At 40.6% G+C, this 6,000-nt stretch overlaps 1 long non-coding RNA gene across 1 annotated transcript in view; it reads right to left on the bottom strand.

Moving 5' to 3' along the window:
* LOC132391291 (uncharacterized) overlaps positions 1–5,084 on the bottom strand; it is a 30,522-nt gene extending 25,438 nt beyond the window's left edge. The window contains exon 1 of the long non-coding RNA XR_009511159.1: positions 5,013–5,084. This is a non-coding gene — a long non-coding RNA (uncharacterized LOC132391291). The remainder of the gene's footprint in view (positions 1–5,012) is intronic.
* Positions 5,085–6,000: the final 916 nt, after the last annotated feature.

Raw genomic sequence — 6,000 nt, forward strand, 5'->3', positions numbered from 1 at the left:
TGCCTTGGTGACTTTGTGAGGTTTTCAAAGCTTCATTGAAACATGTAAGAAATCTGACAGGGCAGGGAGAGTCCTTCATCTTGTGAAGATTCTACAACTAGGGGTCATCAGGTAAAAATACGGGATCATCCATCTAACTGAGATAAGGCACAATTTTTTTTCTCAATAGATTGTTACCCTTTAGAAATCCTTTCCTCCAAAATCTGCATCTTTGAATATTATTAAGGCAGAGGTAGATAGATTCATGATAAGCAAGGGCGGTGACAGGTTACTGAGGTAGGTAGGAATGCAGAGTTGATATCACGATTGGATTGGATAAAATCTCATTGAGTGGTGCATCGGGCTCACAAAGCTTAGTGCTTCGAGTTTGTATATATTTGTGTTCACATGGAGTGACAAACACATTTTAGTGAAAGAGGATAGCCCACAAATGTGCAATAAGAAGTCATAGCTCACTGATACGTCTGAAAGTGCAGAAGTCACCCACAATGAAAGTGATAAATAGAGTGCAGCATTGCTATTATAAACTAGGAATTCAAGTTTCATGTTGTCAACAGTAATTGTTAAACATACAGTACTTGCTGGAAATATTAAAAAGGATATAGCCAAAAGAAGGGAATAAAGTTGAAAATGGAACGCACTATGCAGAGCAAGCTTTTTAAATCTTATGGAAATGTAAATGTGCAATGCCACTGACGTAATTTTGATCCTATATGAAGAAGTTTTCTTTTTAGGTTGAAGAATTTTACAAGAATTGGACAAGAGTTATGAAAGTTGAAGAGTCATAGACAGTACAGGATAGAAGCAGGCCATTTGGTCCATCTTGTCCATTCAGAACCATTAATCCTCCTACTCCCATTGACCTGCACATGGACCATAGCCCTCCATACCTCTCCCATCCATGTACCTATCCAAACTTCTCTTAAATGTTGAAATCAAACCCGCTTCCACTACTTGCAATGACAGCTCATTGCACACACTCACCTCCTTCTGAGTGAAGAAGTTACCCCTCAAGTTCCCCTTAAATATTTCATCTTTCACCTTTACTCCATGACCTCTAGTTATAGTCTCAACCAACTGCAGTGGAAAAGAAACGATTAGAATTTACCTTATCTCTATCCTTCATAATTTTGTGTACTTTTATCAAATCTGCCCCCCCCCCTCAGTCTTCTACGTTCTTTAGGAGATAAAGTCCTAATCTATTCAATCTTCCCATGTAACTCGGTCCTCCAGTCATGGCAACATCATTGTAAATATTCTCTGCACTCTTTCAATCTTATTTACATCTTTCCTGTAGGTAGGTGACCAAAACTGCACATAATACTTCAAATTAGGCTTGCCCAATGTCTTATACAATTTCAACAAAAAAGTCCAATTTCTGTACTCAGTACATTGATTAATGAAGGCCAACATGCTAAAAGCTTTCTTTACGGCCCTATCTACCTGCGCCACCACTTTCAATGAATTACGGACCTGTACTCTCAGATCGCTTTGTTCCACAGCACTCCTCTACCGTTCACTGTGTAAAACCTACACTTGGTGTAACACCTCGCACTTGACTACATTAAACTCCATCCGCCATTTTTCAGTCCATTTTTTCTAGCTGGTCCAGATCTCACTATAAGTGCTTATAGTCTTCCTCACTGTCCACAACACCCCCAGTCTTTGCATCACCTGCAAATTTGCTGATCCCGTTAACCACATTAATACCCAGATCATTGATACAGATGACAAGCAACAATGGACACAGCACTGATCCCTGTGGCACTTCACTAGTCACAGGCCTCCAGTCAGAGAGGCAACTATCTACTACCACTCTTTGGCTTCTCCCTTAAAGCCAATGTCTAATCCAATTTACTACCTCATCTTGAACACTGAGCAACTGAACCTCCTTGACCAGCCTCCCATGCCGGACCTTGGTAAATGTCTTGCTAAAGTCCATATAGACAACATCCACTGCCTTGACTTCATTAATTTTCTTGGTAATGTCCTTGAAAAACTCAATAAGATTGGTTAGACTCCACGCACATGTACCATGCACAAAGTGATGTTGACTATCACTAATCAGTCCACGTCTATCCAAATACTCATATACCCTGTCCCTCAGACTACCTTCCAATGACTTTACCAGTGCCAATGTTAGGCTCACCATCCTATTATTTCCTGGCTTATTCTTAGAACCTTTTTAGAACACCATTTGCTCTCCTCCAAAGCCCTGGCATCTTAACCATGGCTAAGGATGTTTTAAATATTTCTGCTTGGGTCCCTGCAACTTTTGCACTAGCTGTCCACAGGATCAAAGGGAATACTTTGTCAGGCATTGTGGATGCAACCACTCTAATCTGCCTCAAGACAATAAACACCGCCTCCTCTGTAATCTGTGTAGGGCCCATGACCTTACTGCTACTTTGCCTCACTTCTATAGACTCTGTGACCAGCTCCTGAGCAAATATAGATGCAAAAAAAATCCATTTAAGATCTCCCCTGCCCTGTCTCATTCCCTAACTGGAGATCAAGTATCGCACACTCTGTCATTGGGACTTCTACATACTGATAAAGGAAACTTTCCTGAATACATTTGGCAAACTCTTTCCCACCCAGCCCTTTTACAGTATGGGAGTCGCAGTTAGTATATGGAAAGTTAAAGCCACCTACCTCCCAACCTTTTGTTGCATGCAGCACTCTGCGATCTCTCTACAAATTTGCCCCTCTAAATCCCGCGGACTGTTGGGTGGTCGATAATACAATCCCATTCACATTGCAATACCTTTCTTATTCCCCATAAAGCTTCGCTAGACAAGATCTCCAGTCTGTCCCATCTGAGCACTGCTGTGACATTTTCTCTGATGAGTAATGCCACCGGTGTCCCTTTAACCCCTCCTCGTTCTATCATGCCTAAAACAATGGACACCTGGAACTTTGAGCTGCCAGTCCTGCCCCTCCTGCTACTAGGTCCTATTAATGGCTATAATATCACAACTCCACATGCTGACCCATGCCCTGAGTTCATCCAGCTTTGCTACAATACTCCTTACGTTAGTCCCACCATGCTCAGCATTTTGATTCCTGACTTTTCATGTACGTATGCTAAACAACATCTTTCTCCACAATCACTCCACTGGCACACTTTTCTGGCACACTGGTTCCCACCCCCCTGCAACTCTTAGTTTAAACCACATGCCGTACCAGCAAACCTACCCTCTAGGATATTAGATCCCCTCCAGGTGCAAACCATCTCTTGGGTATAGGTTCCACCTTGCCTGGAAGAGAACCCAATGATTCAAAAATCTGAAACGCTTACTCCTGCATGAACCCCTTAGCCATGTGTTAAACTGTATGATCTTCCTACTTCTGGCCTCACTAGCACATGGCACGGGTGCCAACATTGAGATTACAACCCTGCCGTTCTTGTCCGTTAACTCAGCGCCCTAACTTCCTGAACTCACTTTGCAGGACCTCACCAACCTTCCTACTGATGCCATTGGTACCGATGTGGACCATGACCTCTGGCTGCTCACCCTCCCATTTAAGAATGCTGTGGACTTACTCCGGGTGTCCCTCAGCCTGGTACCTGGGAATGAACATACTATCTGGGAATTTCATTCTCACACACAGAACCTTCTTTCCATTTTTCTAACCAATGAATCCCCTATCACTAAGACTCGCCTCTTCTCCCTCCTTCCCTTCTGAGCCACAAAGCCAGACTCAGTGCCAGAGGCCTGATTGCTGTGGCTTTTGTCTGCTAGGTCATTCCTTCCCCAGCAGTATCTAAAGTGTTATACTGTTGTTGAGGGATCAGCCACAGGGGTACTCTGCACTGGCAGCTTATCACTTTTTCCCCTCCTGCTGGTCACCCATTTACCTGTGCCCTGCACCATGGGTGTAATTACCTCTCTGTATGTCCTGTCTATCAGCCCCTCAGCCTCCCAAACGATCCGGAGTTCTACAAGTTCCAGCTCCTACTCTTTAACATGCATTGTTAGAAGCTGCTCCAGGATGCACTTCTTGCAGTTACAGTCATCAGAGGCACTGGAGGTCTCCCTGCCTTTCCTTCAAGAGGAGCGTTCCGTGATCCTGCCTTGCATCCATACTGCTCTAAATGTGCAATAAAAAAGGTAGAAAGATTAAATAATGAAAATAAAGATCTACCTATGGACAATGCCTCTCCTTGCCAAAGCCTTGATGAGCCAAATCCTCAGCCCTCCACTCTAGTACTGGCCCACTCACACAATGACTGCTCCCACAATTGCTGCTTTTATTGGATCTTGCCAAGTGCCCAATTGTGTACAATCCAGTGTCTCCTTAGGTACCATGGTATGCAACCTGTGTTGACTGCTCCCCTCGCTTCTTTTAAACTCTCCCTCAATCACTCCAACGTCTTCCTGGGAACTGTGCCACACAAAATGTACTCTATCTTCTACTTGGGTTTCATGAGCTGACTGGTTTATTCAATCAACTTCTTAATGTATTTCAGCTGTGTTGATGTGCAATTACGATATGTATTGACATCACAACACACGAGCAAAATAATCTGTTTAATGTCCCATTTATGTTGATCAAAGAGCTAAGAGCAATCGGGGAACATTCAATGCATCTAAGAAAAATCATGCTCAAAAACAGCAAATATAAGAAAGGTACAAATTCCTTCCACTGGTGTCTTTCAGTACACACTGGCATGGATATTTCAGATTATAAGATTGGAATTTTACTGTATAAGTAGTTAGCATAAATGATTTAGTTTTACAGTTTTCTACAATAATTGTCTACATATTTGGTAACTACAATATTTTAAGTCAGACATTCAAGGCTATAAAAACAAAATTATTTACTGTGATGTTTCACTTTCCAGTTTATCACTTTTACATTATAAATGTTTATCATTTCTGAATTTAATTAATGTTTAATTGAAAAATTCTCAATATTACTTTGACAAATTGCAGTCATCCTTACACTATAAAACTCATTCCACTAATCTGAAATATATATATAAAGCTACAAAATTAAATTGTTACCTCTCTGAGATACAGTTGCTTGTTCAATTAAAATCCCCTTACTATGTAGTTTTTCTGCTGGTAAGTTGAAAATCATGGATGTTAGCCTCATACTTTTATCAAAACTCTATTTTGAGTAGCTGACGTTAATTGAAATTCTATTTTCATCTGACTTATATTGTTGTTGATATAAGTACAACTTCAGTTCAGAAAATAACATACCCCAGAAGATGATTTTAAGTATATTAATTGGACAGTCAGATGGTTCATCCAACCGGAGTATATAATCTCATCTATTGCATCAGTTACAACACTATGGTGATCCATGAAGCACAACCTTCAGCAGCTCAAAATCTTCAGAACAACAATCGTTTTCATTCAATGCACCCAGCAGGAGAGAGGGGGGATTAACAAAACATTCATGGTACTTATCATAGCTCATTGGCAAATATTTTCATTCCACATAGTTGGTTCAGTGAGTTAATCTTCTACAGAAAGCAGCTTTGGGTCAGAAGTTAACTTTTATCTCTTTCTTTATTTCTCTGGTGAATTCAATCATCAGTTTTGAGTATGAAATAGGAAAAAAATGATCTCACTTAACAGGCTCTGAACAACTTTGTGATTCCAGGCAAAATTATGTATAGATGTATTTTGTAAGACTAAAGATGAGCACTAGTTAATTGAGGTACTAGTTTGTAAAGCATAATTGAGATATTAATAGAGACGGTGGGAATACTTTGGTGTTTTCTTGATAAAAAGGAGCAACTTCATTCTTTCTTATATTTTGTATGAAATAAACCAGGTTAATCTAATTTTAAGGCAACACGAGTGAATCTGCAGATGCTGGAAATAAATAAAAACACAAAATGCTGGCAGAACTCAGCAGGCCAGACAGCATTTTGTGTTTTTAATCTAATTTTACTTGGCATTTTTCAAATCATTTTTAGCAACAGGATGAAGAGCATTGCTCAACGAGATCATAAAATCCAGCACCAAATGGTGTATCTTT

The sequence above is a fragment of the Hypanus sabinus genome, chromosome 3 (assembly GCF_030144855.1).
Source record: "Hypanus sabinus isolate sHypSab1 chromosome 3, sHypSab1.hap1, whole genome shotgun sequence".
Lineage (NCBI taxonomy): Eukaryota > Metazoa > Chordata > Chondrichthyes > Myliobatiformes > Dasyatidae > Hypanus > Hypanus sabinus.